General features: G+C 35.7%; 1 protein-coding gene across 2 annotated transcripts in view; it reads right to left on the reverse strand.

Annotated features, from left to right (window-relative positions):
• The window catches only part of LOC136845713 (uncharacterized), a 229,204-nt gene that overhangs the window by 61,147 nt on the left and 147,861 nt on the right, over positions 1 to 20,196 (reverse strand). For both annotated transcript variants that reach the window (XM_067115888.1, XM_067115889.1), the window contains exon 2: positions 8,033 to 8,084. The gene's annotated coding sequence lies outside the window, so the exon portion shown is untranslated. The remainder of the gene's footprint in view (positions 1 to 8,032; positions 8,085 to 20,196) is intronic.

Raw genomic sequence — 20,196 nt, forward strand, 5'->3', positions numbered from 1 at the left:
GTTGCAGGCGTTCTCAGTGACATCACAAAAGGGGCGGCCAATGTGTTATTACGGTGATTGCTTCTTCCTTTAACCAGACGTCAATAGTCTCTGCGTCGTCCTGTTCTCAGTCTCACCAAAGCTAATGCCTCAACACCTTGTTACCCCTCGCAGCTTTCCCGAAATTATGGAGAGAGAGAGAGAGAGAGAGAGAGAGAGAGAGGAGAGAGTGGAGATTAGGAAGGGAAGGGATAGATTAATGACTCAGTAAATACCTCAGCATCTTGTTATCCATAGCAGCTTTCTCGGAATGAGAGGCTCGTAACGATTTAGTTGGAAAAGGAGACTCAGTTATTCAAGCGCATTTTTTTTAAAGAGAGAAAGAGAGAGAGAGAGAGACGTATGACATCTCAAGCAGAGAAGGGTCAGTGCACCTTTGTCATCAGGCAACTTGATCCAATAACCGTTAATGAGACAAAAAATAATAGAAACAAGCAAAAGGAAATTATCATTGTTATAACGTAATATTAGTATCTTGGAAGTCACGCAGTGTGAAATTCTTGTATAAAAACGTTCATGGATGGAGAGAGAGAAAAAATATATATCTTCTTGGTAAAAGTGAACTAAAGTAATTTATAAACCTTCTAAGCTACATACATAAACATCTATATTAAGCCACAAATTTCGTTTAATATTAAATTCACAATAACTCAGGAATGACTTACACCCAAGGGGAATTATAATGAAGAGTGCTTCGTCATCAGTGGCGTTTGAACTGCCACCTGGTTGTGAAAAAAAAAAAACGAAAATACAGTGACTTTGACCACTGAGCCATCAAGAGAAGCGGGTTGATAACGACTCTATGTACAAAAACCTTAATTCGATAGGCATATGTACAGCAAAGTCGATCTCTCTTGATGGCTTAGTTGTCATAGTCACCGTATTTTCGTTGCTTCCCCACCAGGCGGCAGTTCGAATCCAACTGGTGACGAAGTACTTATCACATAAAATTATCCTAGGGGTATTCGTTCTTTCCTATCCCTAGGCATAATGACTTAGATATTAATAGAAATCAGTGGCATAGTATTTGTGAATAAAAAAATGTCACGGTGTGTGTGACAGAAATTCATGCACACACATATAAATATATATATATATATATATATATATATATATATATATATATATATATATATATATATATAGAGATAGAGAGAGAGAGAGAGAGAGAGAGAGAGAGAGAAAGAGAGAGAGAGAGAGCATTTACTAGTATACACACGGGAGTAAAATGATAAGGCACCACGGACAAAAGAAACAAAACTGACGCGCTTGAAATGGCTGCCGATTTCGGGTGCGCGACCTCTGAATCAACAGATGGGAGCGCGCAGGAGGAAAATGACACATGGAAGTTTAAAAAGGAAATGTTAATCTCCGCTTCCAAGAGCCCTGTCCATGACGAAGTAAACAAATATGAAACCTGGCGAAAACGCTTCCAGAAAATGAAGATGTATCGCTCCGACGTGAATTCCCGGTGCTATTTTTAAATGCGTACGTAACAAAAGGGAAAATGTTCATTTGTTTTATCAGACGCAGGTACCAAAGATACAGGCAACCGAATGCCCGGAAGTAAGCAGTAACACAGGTCCCCAGAATACAAATAAATTTAGAGACAAGGAAAAAGGAAGGAAGAATGATTATCAGTCTCGTTGCAAAAGGAGCCAGGAAGCAGTTAGCTTATAAACCAAGGTCTACAGAATATTCTTTAGACCTTGTTTAAAACAGTCACCAAACCGTGCAGTCCGAGGATTACAGACTTTTGCAGGGTAAATACCAGAGATCACCTGACAGGCAGAGTGAGCCAAATATAATTTCTTGAAAAATTCAATAAGACAAAAGACTGCTGAATCTTAAGGCCGTTTGAAAGCTCTGCCAAAAAACGACAGGCAGACAAAAACAGGAACCTACAGACAAAGAAAAGAGGCGAAGTGTTTTTTTTTTCTTTCCCCGACCGCTTTGCATGTGACATAAAAACAAAGGACGAAAGCCCTACACGAACCGTTTCATAGCCAAAATTACGGAAAAATATTTACACTAAATATAATCATTTTAAGTTGGTGCTTGAACTGGAGTAGTAATGTGGAACACGTACTAAAATAAGTTTAAAGCAAAGCATGTAAAAGTCTCACCTTAGTAGGATTAGAGACAGAAATTCACATAACAATTAAGGGAACATCCGATACGTGAATGAGGTTGGTGTCGTTCTCCATTCAACTTGCGTTTGTATTTTCTTCTCTAAATGTAAAGGCAAACTAGCAAGACTTGGGAAAAAATACAACGTGGTCTGGATAACAACACGCTATATGACATGACTGATAAACTGCACATAGACAGAGACAGATAAGTGTTTATTTATTCTTCTGCATACAAAAATGACAGAAGAGGCGAAACGAGAGACATCAGACCTACTATGGCGTATAGATTACACATTGCAATATACAACAATAACGTTCTAGCGTAGTAAGCCACATATATGTAGCATCTGGACATAAAAAGGGGAAAAAGACACTGAGAAAAAAATTCAGGAAAGAAATCATCGTAAAGAACAAACCAGGAAGCCACCGAAGACTTCAAACAGGATTAGGAAGAGGAACGGAGAAAGCCAACAACAGTCAAAGTGAGCCCACCGAAGGGATGCCTGCCAAGTCTACCTGCCTCAGAATCAGTTCACTCGACTCGTATTCCAGCACAGCCAAATCGAGAACTGGCAACAAATAGGCCCATCACATGAGCCTATTTGTCTGCGCTGGGCATACGTGCTCGCCCTCAGTCTGGTCCAGTCCTTGATGCGAAAGAACGAGAGACAAAAAAATTAAAGGTAAAAAAAAGAGGAGAGGGAAGGGGAGATCATGAGTGTTTTGGGTGCATAAGAATCTGACTGCTGAGATAATGCAAAGGTCGTTGCTTTTTCTACTTTTTTTTTTATAGGCAAACTCTGCTGCTTGCTTGACGAAAAAACTCGCAGCAGAGAGGCGCCGCGAATAGCGAACCTTCATAATAGCAGCAGTAGGAAAATTCGTACCCAGACCGCACCAGGAGCAATTCTGTTTTCGTTCCACTGGCGGTGTTCGTTTGCCTTCCAGCTCTCTGGATAATCAACCACTATCTTATTGATTTATCTTGACCATTTCTTTCATCGCTGTCCTTGGAATGGCACGAAAGACCTGCATCGTAGGGATGCCGATAAATAGTATTAGATCAGTCACTGAATCACTGTCTGCCTTCATGGAAAATTTTTTACCCAGATATCAAGATATTTTAAAGCTATACAAACATATTAGGAAGCGTTTAAAGACCACCACACGCACCAAGGCTAAAGACAAAATTAAATCATAAGGCTTAGTATTATGATTTATACGTGGCTTCTAGTAAAAAGAAAAGCGAATCGATAAAAAATATATAACAAAAAGTATTGGAAGGAAAATGAGAAACAGAGACAAAAACGAATATAATGAAAAGGCCGCAATGGTTTGCAAGGCCACAAGCGACCAATACAAGCGACCAAAATATTTAGTTTTGTTCTCTTGAAAGATCATTTTATACATTTATATATATACCGAAACAAAATTATTGCAAGGATGGTTTCAGCAACTGACGACTGCACAGTTCTGCACCAAAAGTATGTATATATAGTATATATACTTTATACATGCACACATACATACATATATGCATACATACACACACATATATATATATTTTTATACACATATATATATATATATATATATATATATATATATATATATATATATATATATATATATATATATATATATATATATATATATATCTTGTCCTATTTTTATTTACACAGTTTGTAGTTACTTTTCCTCTATCGGAAAAGGAAAAAGGATTCATGTAAGCACTTTTGGATATATAAGTAATGGTAGTTTACTCTTTCACCCATATATATATATATATATATATATATATATATATATATATATATATATATATATATATATATATATATATATATATATATATACATATATATATATATATATATATATATATATTATATATATATATATATATATATTTATACGTGTGTGTCTATATGTGCATGTACGTATATAAATGCATACAGGCTGCCGTGTAGAAGTATATAAGAACCCTTCCCAGATTACCTTAAATCCTGCCTGGCATATCTTGTGTTTATGTTCTTCTCTCTGCTCCTCAAAAAGTTACCATTAACTCTTTTTGTATCAGCTTCTTACGGTTTAGGATGTCAACATGAGAATGAGTGAATTTCTAATGAAAGAATTGTTTATAATTTTACTGAAAAATTAAACGGATATGATATAACTAAGTTGCGTGAAGGGGAGGAATTCAGCATCCATATATCCACTTGTATCATTCACAGTTATACTTACATCTATTTATCAATTAACAATAAGTGGAAATGGACTAGCTGTAATAATACGTCAAATGAGTTCGAGAAAATCGACTCTGTAACCTTGCTCTGATTTTGGAGAAATTAAAACTCATTACGCGGCCGATTCGTTCTGGTCTTATCTCAACCTCATGATCGTTACGAAATCCGTCGAATTGTTCAAAATGATTAGGAAAGATAAATAAACCTTATTTTCTTTTTTAGACTTGGTGCAATAAATACAGTTCTACTTCCTGTGCTTAATTTCAAAACTGATAATGCACAGTATGAGCAATATCAAAACTACCAACAATTTCAGTGGTAATGATGGTTTAACCCTTCGCCTTGTAAACTAATCTTATGTTGATTATAAGCTTTAGGATCTATGCATAAAATCCTCATTTCCGCAAAGTGTAATGCGACAGTGATCCAATTCAACTGCAAAAGGATAAAAATGAGAAACAGAATTGTGAAGGACGAAATCTGGTGGGAATTGAGAATGAATCGAGATATAAATGACTATGAACATTTTACTCATTTTAAATGCAGAGGCCGGTGGGAGTGGGGCACGTAATGTTCAGATCATGCCCAGAACCGAATAAAACGAGAAAGGAAAAATCTGAAAAATTGGAAGGGAAAACAAATGTTGGGAGAGATTTCCGAAGCTTGACATGAGAGAAGAAACAAAGTCATCCAAGCGCGCTGATTTATTAACATGGCAGTTTAAAAACTACAGGGAGTACTTGATATTTATGAAGTGAAGAAAAAGAAGAAAAACTTGAGCTAATTTCAGAAAAACCTCACCCTCACCAGAGTTTCTAAAAAAGTGAAAAATGAATTACACTGCACTTCAAATAATTATTATAAAATATAATGATCAGATTATTAAAGAACATGAGGTCACACGTGCCAGCATCTCAACAATACTTGGAGAAGAAGAATTTACACTTGCTAAAATTTCAAGAGCAATTTTCGATGACGATAAATTCACTTTTGTCAAAAATCCCAAAAACGATTTGGAAGGAAATAAATGCGAACGCGTCAGCGTTGCAGAGAAAATTTAAGAAGAAAATCCGTTGACATTTTTTAGCGACCAATGGGCGTCGAAGGAGGGATATCTGATGAATGTATACGTTCAATCCTGAGCCATTGAAACTTCAGAGGACTTGTGCGGGCAATAAAAAGACAGCAAGTATATCCCAACTCTTCAGTTAGACTTTATTTTATTTATATTCTGTCTTAACTAATGCAAGCTCCACGCTATGTAAAAAGTTATCAATCCAAACTCTAATCTTTTGCCATAAAAACGAAAAATCTTAATTCTAGAGTCGTCTGAAGTCATACTTTCCATTACCAACAACTGCTTTTTTAATTCTAGTTTTGCACCAATACAGGTAACAACAGAGCTTACTACCAGCAGATAAAAATGAGGGTTTATCTATTGATGTTCCAAAGTGGCTCTAAGTTATTTGATCAATCAAAATTCACGTTCCTTTCGTGAAGTTAAATTAGCAACGATGAATCATTAAAGGAGTTATATACATTATATATATATACATACATATACCATATATATACATATATATATATATATGTATATATATATTAACTTTATCACATACACAATTGTTCTGTGCATTAGTAGAATTACTAACAGGACTTCATTCGGTCCTGTTAGTAATATATATATATATATATATATATATATATATATATATATATATATATATATATATATATATATATATATATATATATATATATATATATATATATACTGGCAGTATAAGTGTGATGTACTTTTTATAAACATTTATAAAGATAAATTAATTATAGATACAAGTCTCCACACATGAGAGAGAGAGAGAGAGAGAGAGAGAGAGAGAGAGAGAGAGAGAGAGAGAGAGAGAGAGAGAGTTTTGACAATTATGGTTTAATGAATTTAGGTGATGTAATAACTACAGAATTGATAATGATTGCTTAAGGCGCTGAGATAATAATAAAAAATAAAAGCCTGACACAGGCAACGAAAATCGTAAAATTTTGAAAGTGATCTTAAAAGAATGAAAATAAGAAAGATATAATACTACTGACAACCTCTTCGCATATAAACCCACAACAAATAGTGATCATATATAGGTGGTGATGATGTTGTTCCATCGACAAGAACAAATTTGATCTGATAAACTATATTAAAAACGATGACAGTAAATAATATGAGATAATAAACATTTATTTTATACGGCTATCCTGACATGAAAAGCCCCATCAACTAGCATGACAAGATGGTGTGTGTTTAGGTATGTAAAAGGAATAACGAAGAGAGAGAGAGAGAGAGAGAGAGAGAGAGAGAGAGAGAGAGAACAGAAACGAAATCCACCCCTAACACAAATATCAAGCGCTTGTGACCTTTTCTCTTAAAAACGCCAGTTTATGCTCGCAACAGGAGTGACCTTAAATGGCAGGGGAGCCCATGATTCACCCTTCGGAATCCCTTTACAAATCATAAACTTGACTTTAAACGCATTACATCCTTTACGATGGGCGTTGCTACTGGGTTTAAAGATGATGGATTCCTGCACAAAGCTCTAGCGCTCCGATCTTAGAGAAAAATCGTGTTTGTCCACGTACAAAGAACAAGGAAAATGGATTCAGCGGGAGTTCCCTTTTGTTTGTTTCTTCCTTTTGCATTTGCAATATGAGCGAGATGTTGACTTCGTGGTCTGCTCAAGGTCGCTTTCAGCCTCTTAGAAATATGCTCTTGACTTAAGATTTTTGCCTTCATTTCCAGAATTTACATTTTATTTACTTATTCCTTCTCTCTCTCTCTCTTTCTCTCTCTCTCTTTCTGACACACACACACACACAAACACACACACATACACACGCCAATTCACTATACCTTGGGAATAACTTCCAAGGGGAATTATAAGAGATGGCCCCGTAGTCAAAAGTCACTGTATATAGTCGTGTCTGAACCAGGCAGCGGTTCTAGTCCCACTTGTGACGAAGCAATTATCAACTATAATTCCTCTTGGCTGCAAATTATTACCAAGGTACAGAGAACTGGATATTAAACTTGATATATTGTGACTTGATATATATATATATATATATATATATATATATATATATATATATATTTATATATATATATATATATATATATATATATATATATATATATATATATATATATATATATATATTATATATATAAAGGCAAATGCCACGAAGGAAAAGTGAAACAACGGAAGTTGGTTTATATCTTTTCACATAACCAAATAACCAACCATAAAATTTCAATTCGAGTGCCAATTTGCATATACCGGGTCAAAGTTTTTTTTTAAAGAAATACATTCTTAAACTTCAAGGCAAAATTTCCTTTTTTTTAAACCATGCATGTGACTGTAAGACGGGCAATATTCCATAATTATTCATATTTTAAATAAACATAACTTCTATGCGTACATTTCAAAATGGCCTTTTCCTCAAAATCTCTGAGGTCATTAAAAGGTCCTTCCAATTATTTCCTCTATCACTTTAACAAGATTATTTTGTTACCTCTAAAATGGCTTCATTTCGATTTATTTGCTCTTAAAGTCAATCATTACTTACCGTCCACGAGTCTCTTCGTTATGTACGACGTTCTGGGATGTTTATGATTAATCTGAAAAGAACATAGAAAATGGATTAGTTTATAACATTTCATGATAAAAGATGCACAATTCCAAATTCTCTCTCTCTCTCTCTCTCTCTCTCTCTCTCTCTCTCTCTCTCTCTCTCTCTCCCCTGAATGTACATTATGCTAAAGTAAAAACGAGCAACAATACTTTCAGTAACATCAAGCCGTCCTCAGAGCCCCCATACCTCCTCCAACTAAAAATAATAATAAATAAATAAAGAATAAAAAAAAAAAGATTACTTTGGGTTCACATCCAAATTTCATTCCAAGGTGCAAGCGACTCGCCATCGGGCCATAGGGCATCTTTCCACAAAAATCATCTTCAACCTTCAGAAAACTTGTGGGTACAAAACTATACGTAATACACAAACGTTCTCTTCAGCTACGTTGGAGGAGCTAGTGACGATAAAACACCGATATCGAAATATTTTCTATGAGAGTAACAATGATAGTCTACGGGAAGTAAGCTCCACGTTCAAGACTTGCCGTCGTTCATTTCAGGACAAGCCTCTCACTTTTGATCCCTGTATTAGTATACAGAATACAAGTGTTGTGGTCAGAGCTGCAGGACGGTACGTAATGTCTCTCGGATCGGGATTTGTTGTCTCTATCTCTTTTGTGGAAATGAACTATGACAGAAAGGAGAAACTGCATCAAAAGTAAATCAATCTTATGCTTCGCTAGAACAGAGATGTCCTTCGATTCGGAGTTGTTTGTCCTTCATCGCCTTTTCTAATAATCAGAGCATCAGCGATTTATTACTTAAATAGCCTTCCTTCCAAGGTTACTTGTGTCCTCTGGAACGAAGGAAAAAGAAGAAGAATTCAAGTCACTCTTAGGAAATGATCTCGCAGTCTTCGATTGGTTTCATGTCTCAACCGTACAATAACTATTGCAGGAAATAATGTATCGATTTGATTGGAACTGATGATTTTGGTATTACAGACTGAAACTGAAGTTATCACTACTATCACTGACGCAGGAAAGGAAATATTTGCTACTATAATCTATATGAGAAAAAATTTTCATCTCATCATTCGTAGTTCGTACATAACAGTTCTCCAGTGTCATGGACCTCAGTTGCTCTAGCCATTTTTGTAGAACTGAAGCACTAATCAATCAATCAATCAATCAATCGTTATTTAATTGTTTGCAGAATTGTGAAGCTGATTAAGCACACATTTCATCTTTATCCAACCTTAGCTTTCGGATGGATCTCGTTATGGAGGAACGGATCACTGGCCTCACTTGTATTTAGTCTGATTTTTTTCTATCTTGAAAAGGTTTTACTGACCACAAAACCTCGAAATGTATAAATATTACTGAAAAATAAAACAACAGAAAATCTAAAAATGGACTGTTGACTCGACAGATAACGCAGTGAGACGAATGGGAAAAACAAAAACAAATAAAAGTAAACTATACAAAGGAAGGATATCCGTAAATTGCTGACTTAACTGAAAAGCTCAGTTTATACACATTTAACTCTTAAAAGCTGTAATGCACTAGGTTACCATTTCATGATTAGCATGTGAATTAAGAATATCCTTCATAAGTATGGTCATTATATATTATGGAGAACAGGAAACAAACTAAAAAAAAAACAAAAACAACAATTGTTCGCATTACAATCTTTGTAAAAGGACTTAAGCTAACGGCAGTCACTTTGTTTATAATTATAAAAAAAAAAAGTTTCTTAAGGGAAGTTCTACAACGACAATCGAGTCAAGCGTTTTAGAAAACAGACTTTATTAGAAAGATTCTTTTATAATATTTTTTTGTGTGTAGTCTTCCAAATGCTTTTCCTTTCTTATAATAAAGGTAAATGTTGATGGAAAGTGGCTACCACAGCATTAGGGTATCAGTAGTCACAGCATTAAGGTATACGGTTATTAACTGTTACTATAACCTTAAACTTTTCTTTGTGCTTTAAAATTAAGAAGACAGGTTAACAATGAAGAAGATGATGTTTTCCAGGAAATAAAACCAAACTCTCGCCCAGATTCATGTAAAGGGGATGGTTTTATAAACGCCAAAAGTGAAAAGGTACTCAGATATGATGCATACACATTGAAAGAGGAATAAAATATAAGGGGAACTATATCATCCCAGCAAAATGACACTTAAGCACAAAATTAAACCAACATAACTTCTACGTCCTTTCACTTAAATCGTGAGCCTCCAGGGGAAAATATATAGCTGTTTAATATATGACTCACAGCCTCACTGGCAGTCATGCAAGGTAATTCCAATAAAAACAAGAATGGTTTAGTAAACACAGGTCGCTTGTCTGGCGCTCCAACATGGCGTCCTGCCAAGGCCAATACTCCCAGAACCATTTGTCCGTTTAAGAGCAAACTCATTTGCCATAAATTAGAATCCGGAACAGCCTCCTTTATCCCACGTTCCATGGATTGCCGAATTGTTATTGCTTATCATCGAGACAAATATAAAGGAGAATGAACAAATGATTTCTTAATTTTTTCAATGATGGCTCTGTGGTTCAAAAGAAGATGAGGTAACAGAAGTATGACTTGCAGAAGTTCCAGTGATTCATAAACATGGACAGCAAACTCTTGAACACGGAGGAGGAAAAAAAAGTATCGAAAACAGCAGTCACTTAAGTGCACATATTCCTCTCAGAAATCTATGCCTGACAATATAACCCTGAAATAATAATAATAATAATAATAATAATAATAATAATAATAATAATAATAATAATAATAATAATAATAATAATAATAATAATAATAAGAAGAAGAAGAAGAAGAAGAAGAAGAAGAAGAAGAAGAAGAAGAAGAAGAAGAAGAAGAAGAAGAAGAAGAAGAAGAAGAAGTAAATATTAGGTGACCAGAGAGTCCTCAGTTTAATATTTTGTTTCATTAGACTTTAGATCAGATAATTTTATGTATTTTTCTCTATATGAAGTGTCTAAATGATGGAGAGAAAGGAGAAGAAGAAGAAAAAACGTTTTAACGTTTTGAAGTTAGCGAGAGATGAAAAAGAACGTGAGAGTTTAGAAAGCTCTTATTTTCTGGAATACGAAAAAGAGGCCTCAAAACGTTCTTAATATCTGAGGGGAAAGAGCATTAACCTTCCCGCCCGTTCTTACCTTCTGGAAAAAAGTAATAACATCAACAATACTGAGGTCACAGACCGCTTTAAATTTCAGATTCCATCACTAACAACCACGAAGAGAAATTGATCTTGAAACGAAGGCGTTCCAAGCGTAGCGCTTCTCACAATTACGAGAAAGAAATCCAGCGTTTCTCAGGCTCCCAAACACCGAGAGTAAATCACACTTATTCGCATTAAAAGTTATCCCCCCCTCAAACCCCCAGCACCCTTTCTTTCCCCCACCCATCCCCAACATCCTTTCGCCGGTCTCTCACTCCTGGATCGTTGTTCTCTTTCACCTGATGATCTTCTCCCTCCTCATCCTCCTACCATGTTATTTCACTTACGTTCTCTCAGCTCTTAACTCTTTCCCTCTTCCTGTCTTGGTACTCTCCTGGTTTCCCTTTCAGCTGATGTTCTCCTTTTGATTGTCTTACTCGAGGGTATTGAAATATACCTTCAAATACCAAAGTAATTTTTTTTAATCAGGAAAACTTCTTGATCTGCTGATTCTTCGATCTAAAAATTTTATAATACGAAACGTCATAAATTCGCTAGTATTTGCATAATTTACCCGTAAAGGGTCCTTCATTCTCGTTTAAATTAGAATTTTTGGCCTAAATTCCGTAGTACAGCATTCTTACCAAAAGTGTTTTTGAAGAGAGAGAGAGAGAGAGAGAGAGAGAGAGAGAGAGAGAGAGAGAGAGAGAGAGAGAGAGAGAGAGATTTCAGTAAAACATTAAATCCCACGAACACATGGCTAGTCAATGACACCGCTTGGCCCAGGAGTTGTAATTTACATTTATCGTATATGTGAGCGCGCCACGCACATATACGTTGTTTAATCTCATTAGACACTCCCCCTTCTCTCTCTCTCTCTCTCTCTCTCTCTCTCTCTCTCTCAGACACGCATTAATGAAAAAAACTTTTTTTACTAGATTTCTAAGTCACAAGCTTTAAATTAAAATTATGGACCTGGGGTCGAATCCTGGGCGACGATGGAATGAATTAAGCACTTTGTATTGCCCGAATTTAATGGGAGACATGAAGCTTAAAACACTATCCCAAAATCGCAGGTGTAACACCTGGAACTACCCTCTGTAAAGGTAAAGGACGTCTAAGTATACATTATATGCGTGTGTGTCTAAGTAAATATTTGTTGTAAAATCACTGCACACATGTGCTCGTGTACACTCTAAATATACACATGCAATACAAAAAACTCTTTGTCCCCTTGTAAATTTACTCACTCGTAATGCACGCCTCAAGTAAATCATTCTTAAACTGAACGAACTGTAGACATTTAATTCATCTTGAGGAAACATTAGAGACAGCACAATAATGAAGAAATTCGATGGAAATTTCCCAAGGAGTCTGTCATGAAGTCATGACTTGTTTTCATAGATTCTTCTTCCCCCAAGTTCCTTCTTGTTTTGAAGGGCTAGGTGACGAAGAGACTTGAATCCTCTTTTACTTTGCTGGTTTGGGTGTCGAATCGACTCCATTCCTTTTAAGGTGACGAATAAACCTGAATCTTCTTGTTTTCTTGGTTAGGGTGACTAACAGACTTAAACCATCATTTTCATCTTATAAAACTAGTCGGGTTAAGAAAGACTTATAGTTTATTTGGTTGTTTATGTGACAAATAGATGTAACGAACAGACTTAAAAACACGGGAATGAATCTGAGCTTGAGCTGTAGCAAAATCAGAAAAAAAAAATTAAAGAAGCATTTGAAAAGGTGTATACAGGATCATGTCGTCCGAAAAATTTTATATCTTTGAAAAAACAACTTAAAACAACTTAAAACTCCAACGTTCCTCTTTCTTTTAACTCTGTCGAGTAACATGGGATCATCACCATTGGTCTTTCGGGCAGCGAAGTCATGCATCATTAAGCCTTGACAGTATTTGGTTGGACATCATTAATAAATGCCATTCGCCGTTGGCACAAGGGCTCACGTCGCCATTACTAGAACCAGGAACAGAATTAAGCCCGATGAGAACGGATGTGTGTTACAGGTGCGTAAAGAGTGATTGCGAATGTGTGACCAATTCCACCGGGCTCAATTTTCTCGAAAAAAATGACGAAAACTGACCACTACTACTACTGTACTATTGCTGCAATCAGCAATAACAGGTTTCATAAGAATAACAAAACGAGAGGAGTTTATCCGGTATGTCATCGATCTCTCCTAGTGTCAATGTCTTTAGCAGGAAACAGTTAATGAGAGTAAATGAATCAGAATAAGCTCTATTTCGAACCCAGACTATCCAAAGTTGTTTAATCCACTCTCTCTCTCTCTCTCTCTCTCTCTCTCTCTCTCTCTCTCTCTCTCTCTCTCTCTCTCTCTCTCTCTCTCAGACATGCATTAAGAAAAACAATGTTTTTTACTAGACATCTAAGCCACACATTTTAAATTAAAATTATGGCTTCATCTGTATTAAGGCTGAGCAAAGGCGATTCTAATGTGCAAAGGTAAAATTTGTACAAGGTAAAATAAATTTCTGAACAGAAGCGAAGAATCAAAATGATTTTCCTGTCATCGCCCGACTATGACCGGTTATCCTTTATTTTCCATCGCCTCTAATTCCAAGAGTTATTCATAATAGTAACATCTGACCCAATCATCGCGTTTTTTCTCTTTCGTTCTCACTATTACCTTTGACATTTGATCTTTCTCACCGCCAGGAGGGAGAAAAAACACCGATTCTCTCCCGCGTTAAAAGTCAACAACACTGTAGCAAAACTGGTATACCGCATTAGGGTATGCGCGAGCGCGTGTGTGATTCTGTATCAGAGAGAGAGAGAGAGAGAGAGAGAGAGAGACCTATCTAAGGTGGACGGACATGATTAGTAAAATAGAATGCACACAAATAAGCATACACACATATATATATATATATATATATATATATATATATATATATATATATATATATATATATATATATATTTCTTACAGGTATAATTAGCAAAACAGAATGTTCACAAATGAACACATTTACACACATAAACGCATATAAAACATAAATACACACACATTTCATATATACTATATATATATATATATATATATATATATATATATATATATATATATATATATATATACTGTATATGTGTGTGTGTGTGTGTGTGTGTGTGTGTTTGTGTGTCTTTACAGGGTATATTACCATGATGAATATATCAAATTGTACAACTCGTTTTATGATAATATTCTGCAAATAACAGGTACTTTAATACTCTGGAGCACGAGATAGCTGCATTGACAGCATGATCAATAATCTTGAGGATGGAGCGTGAGAACATGTAAGTGGCCATTTCTGCAGGTGTATGATCCTTCGTGTATTTCTGCGCTTGTCATTTTTAATTATGAGCAGTCAAAGTCTGCTGATAGGCTGCTTCAGTCCATATAACAAATGAAAATAACATCGGAAGCATATTAGAGTAATAACACAAGAATCTTCCTTACATTACATCTGAATGGAAGCATGAAATGATTATCTTCCAAATGATGCCAATAAACTTGAATATGATAAAATATGGGGTCAGTGACAACAAGGAAAACAATGCTGATAATTAATCAAAATTCAAACTTGCCATAATATTTAAAGAAAATGGAAACGAACGCATCTAGTGGCTTACAAAACAATAAAGTGAATTCGATTTTCTATCCTTCCTCTTTGCTTGTTATCTTACACAAACCTCTGAAGCGTCATTGTGAGATGAATGACATATGACTTGGCGTAACTTCCCTGAACTCTACGTATATACCTACACTTGTAGTTAAAAGTCACAAATTAATGCAAATGGTAATGTAGCGCCAAACTCCCAGACTACAAAAAGGCAGAAATGAACCAAGCATTGGAAAAATATGCGACCGATAATTTATTACAATAGACCACTGTCAACTCGCTGTGACAGGCCAAAGAAAGGGAAATAAATGAAAGGCTCATAAGACTAGAAAAACTTAGTCGAGCAACTTGCTGGAACAGCACTGAGAAAGAACGTATCAGGAGAAGACAAAAAATTAAATTCTTCAGCCAGGATACATAAAGTTAAATATTTAGCACTACTGCACATAAATACCTGTACAGGTTACACGAGGACAAATTTCTTTTCATTTACTGAACGTCTATTCTGGGTAACCTTCATTCCAGTTTACGTCATTTTTGTCTAAGATGTCGTTTACAACAATAAAAAGATAGACGTTAATTACTTGAAGTTCTTACCCTCGTCCACCGATAAAAAAAAAATAACTTACACTTTTGACATATGAGGCTATATTTTTTAACAAAATAACCGACGCTGTTAAATAATGAGGTTACTGGTAAACTACCATTAAAATAAAATTATTACAAGACAAACTATTAATGCAAAGCCGAGGAAGATGGTCGAACGTTCTGTTGTGTTGATTGGTCCTGCCAACGACGAGCCCGTGTGACGTCAATGTCTGACTGACCTGTCTTAGTGGGTTCTGCTTCAGAAGAACAAAATATTAGAATTTCCGGAATCAGAGGCAAGCAATAGAACAACCTGGTAAGGAAAATACCGGGTTAAAATACTAAAATTATCCGCGAAAACTAATGAAACTGCATGAAAGAATAAATAACACAAGGATCAACATTACACACTAGTTAGGATAAGACCGGATAGGGAACAAAGGATGAATGATTTTAAAGCATTACCAAAAAACCTATTAAAAATTCGAGCACTCTAAGACAGAAAACCATTATTATGATTTTAATACAGTAAAGCCGTTTGAATTTCCATAACTGGCTATAACAGACAAACCAAATAAAATAAAAAGATCCGCCAACCTAATACATGAAACTGTTAACCAACCGACAGGCTAGGTAATTAATGAAAGGCAAATTAGAATACGACATAAGCATGATAATTAGAAAAGGAGACTTATCATGAATAGAAAAGATCAGAAACCTAATGATAAGGAAAACACAAATAAATTAGGACAGGAAAATGGACGAACTAATGCGAAATTACCGACACAAACCACAATAGGATACAGCAAACAAACTAATTAAGATCCTGGAGACTCAACAGAACACATCAGAATGGCGTGGAACAAACAACCTTGGGAAAAACAGGGCACTCCTATGAATAAGAAAGAACAGACCAACTGCTCAGCAAAAGAGGCCGCAAACATCCGACGCAGTTTCCCTTCTCAGGATGTGATCCCTTTTGGGGGACCATCGCTGAGCTCCGAACCTGCTATCGGCCACGAGAAAAAGGCTCTCTCCTTCAGCTCAAAGAAGAAATGGAAAAAAAAAGCCACCATTTTAAAAAGAGATAATGTAAAGGCAAACAGAGGAGTTCACGAAGGATAAAAAGAGATAGATTGAATGCAAGATAATGAGTGTAAACAAAGGATGAAAATGACATCTCTCTGATAGTGATGTGTGTGTGTGTGTGTATATGAGAGAGAGAGAGAGAGAGAGAGAGAGAGAGAGAGAGAGAGAGAGAGAGAGAAATCACTAATTCAAACTCTAAAGTTATAAAAACGCATCCATTGTTTTGAAGAAAGGAATACAGAACCAAACGTCTACAGTGACAGAGCGAACGCAAGATCCCAAGAGCTCCGCAAGGGTAAAAAAGAAAGGAAGTCATCATTATGAGAGAGAGAGAGAGAGAGAGAGAGAGAGAGAGAGAGAGAAAAAGACGCGAGCGAGCTCCAAAATTACTACCGAAGCCCGAGGCTTGATATATGAACAAGCGAGTCCATCCACCTACCACCCCGAGATTTAGTGTTTTGCTTCGCTGCTGCCGCAGGGCGACGTACGCTGGACTTACACGGCTTTGTCTGTGACCGTGTACTTAAGGCAAATGACACCGAAGATCACTTACGCTCCTATTGAGAAACAAATTGCCTGTAACCGATTAATTACGTTCGTGAACTGCTTCGTTTTCAGACTGCCAAGGCTACGTTTTGGTTATAGTTTTGGTAACAGAGGCAGAAATGTTATTTTTTTCCTCATTCATACTGCAAGATTTGGCAATAGCTTAAACTTTAAATACAGCTTCCAATAACATACTCTAGGTTGTTGCGGGATATTCCTAACTCAGGTAAGAGCAACAGATATTTTGTTAGACCTCAAATGATTCTCGTAGCGTTTTTCGTCCAGTCTAAAGTCTGGAACACAATCCGGACGCGTTGTTCTTGAAGGACGGCTGCGGTTTACGTCTTCATATTAGTAAAGAGGATTTAAGATTGGCTGCTCATTACCCAGTTTTTGTTCGAAAGTAGGCTAACTGGATGCTCATATCACAACCAGATGATACGCCGAGTAAGTGATCATTCGTGATGAACTATTTGAAAACAACCATTGATACATACATATATACACATACAAACAAACAAACAAACACACACACACACATATATATATATTAGCTGGAGACACAGAAAAAGCTTGAAAAGAAATGACAGAGTGCCGAGTACTATTATGTAATTAGCGCATCTTCAGGGCACAAAACTGTGCCCCGAAGATACGTGATTTACTCGAAAGTACTCGACATTGTCGTTTCTTTTCAAACTTTTCCTGTGGCTTCAGCTAAAAATTAAGTGCCTATGGTTGTGATTTTTACTGTATATATATTATATGTATGGTGTGTGTGTGTGTGTGTGTGTGTGTGCGTGTGTGTGTGTGTGTGTGTATCTGCCACTGCAGTAACAGCAGGTGTCTCCAGAATCACCGCCAAGTTCAATGTACGTTGAATCCAGCTAATTTCCACGTGCAGAAAACATTCTCAGTAAGAGCTGCTTCCTTTATCTCAAATGCTCTTCAGCAGCGTGACGACCCTTCTTACACACACACACACACACTGCTGCCCTTACCTCTAACAGTTTTCCATTCTAACACTTCTTCCACTTCATCTCAATCTTCCTCCTCCCAATCCTGCAATCTCTTTACCACCCTAGCTTCTTCCAAGCCTCCATGTGATCAAACGATATCATAACAAAATTATCCAATTTTCGCCAGTGATCCTAATGTTTCTGTTATCTTTGCCAAATCTTCGTCATACCTCCTTATTCCTCTTGCTGTCAAAACTCTTACCCTTATATATTGTTAAAAGTATAATTATCCACACTACACACCCACAAAGGAGAGTTGGCTTAACAGTCTATTCTTACATTCAAATTTTGCTTACTATGTCCCATAGGCCCTCCCCTGTCACCATTCAGTCAGGAAATTTAGCAACCTGGTTTGGTTGATAATGAACACTTAAAGTGCAGTACCTTTTGAAGCAACTCCCTCATAGATGAAAGCGCAAGTAACTTAAACATATTACCTACATGTATATATATTTTGTATATCAGACTCTCTCTCTCTCTCTCTCTCTCTCTCTCTCTCTCTATATATATATATATATATATATATATATATATATATATATATATATATATATATATATATATATATATATATATATATATATATATATATATATATATATATATATATATATATATATATATATATATATATATATATATAAAGTGTGTGTGTGTGTGTAATTGTAATATTCACAGTGCCCTCTAGTTTGTTTACACCGTTAATATAGAACCATCGAAATAAACATGAAGACTAGGGGCCAATATGCTCACCTTAGCTACCTTGCTGATGCACTTGCAAATATAAAATAAAGATTTTTCTTATGTGTTTATATGTAAAACTTTCGACCCCTATTTCAAGTAAGTGTTGTCCATTGTATCTCACAAATTGTAGTTAAGACGACGTTTTTCTAGGTGAGACGATTTACAAATGACCCCCCTTATTTTCACTATAAATTACCTTCACTTGGAAGGGTCGTGCCCCAGTTTATACAAATCTGGAGTCCTTTTACTCAAGGATGCTTTGTGGTTATAGTTTGGTTGAAAATGGTCCAACGGTTCTGGAGTAGTCTAAAATTTGAAAAGATTAAACCATACAAACCTAATCAGAGAAATCACTCGCTTTCAGCTTCGGTGAGCTAGCAAATAAATTTTTAAAAATCAGGGAATATTTCCTACAAAGATCGCTCTCTTAAAACCATTGAAATCTCCAGAAGCAGGTCTGAGGAAAGAGGAGCCAATAAGAAGACTTATTCTTTTCGAAAAATTACACGATTAAGATAAGCGATCCCCACCTGTGGTCCGGTGTCCCTTCATCAATGCAGCGCTCTGTAAACAAGATCAGAGGAACTGATAAAATGTTAATGCCATTCTGTTAAGTGGTTACCTCCGCTTACATCCTGTGGCTCGTAAATAAAGCGCTGCTGAGATCTGCCCCTGTCGACGATGGAAAAAGGAGCAATAATAATAATAATAATAATAATAATAATAATAATAATAATAATACCTTGTTTAGACTTTAATATCAACACGAGAGAGAGAGAGAGAGAGAGAGAGAGAGAGAGAGAGAGAGAGAGAGAGAGAATCCGTAATCATGTGGTTTCTTCCGAAATTTCCTCTGAGTCAGCATCGATTAGTGTTTCCTTTGGAGTCATTTTTGATCGTGGAAATGGAAGCCGAAGAGCAAGATAAATGACAAACGCATAAGAGAGAAGAGATATGCAGAAATAAAGATATAAAAAAAAATTATTTGCGTATACAAATTTGATATACATGAAAGTACAGACTGCATCTTTGAAATCCCTTAAATACCGTATTGATAACTGAAATAAACACCATATATATATATATATATATATATATATATATATATATATATATATATATATATATATATATATATATATATATATATATAGTCAGCCAATTTCAGCGACATTGCAAAAGCAAGCAATACACAATTACTAAAGCAGCATATTGGCGCGGGCGTGTTCGTTTTTCAGTAAAAAAAAAACGCAAAATTAAATTTATATAATAAAAATAAGGATCTAAGCATTCGGGAATATCCCAGTCCATTATCGGCGCGATCGAGTTTTCTGTGCAGTGTATAATGTTGTATGGA

Source organism: Macrobrachium rosenbergii, chromosome 14 (genome assembly GCF_040412425.1).
Source record: "Macrobrachium rosenbergii isolate ZJJX-2024 chromosome 14, ASM4041242v1, whole genome shotgun sequence".
Classification (NCBI taxonomy): domain Eukaryota; kingdom Metazoa; phylum Arthropoda; class Malacostraca; order Decapoda; family Palaemonidae; genus Macrobrachium; species Macrobrachium rosenbergii.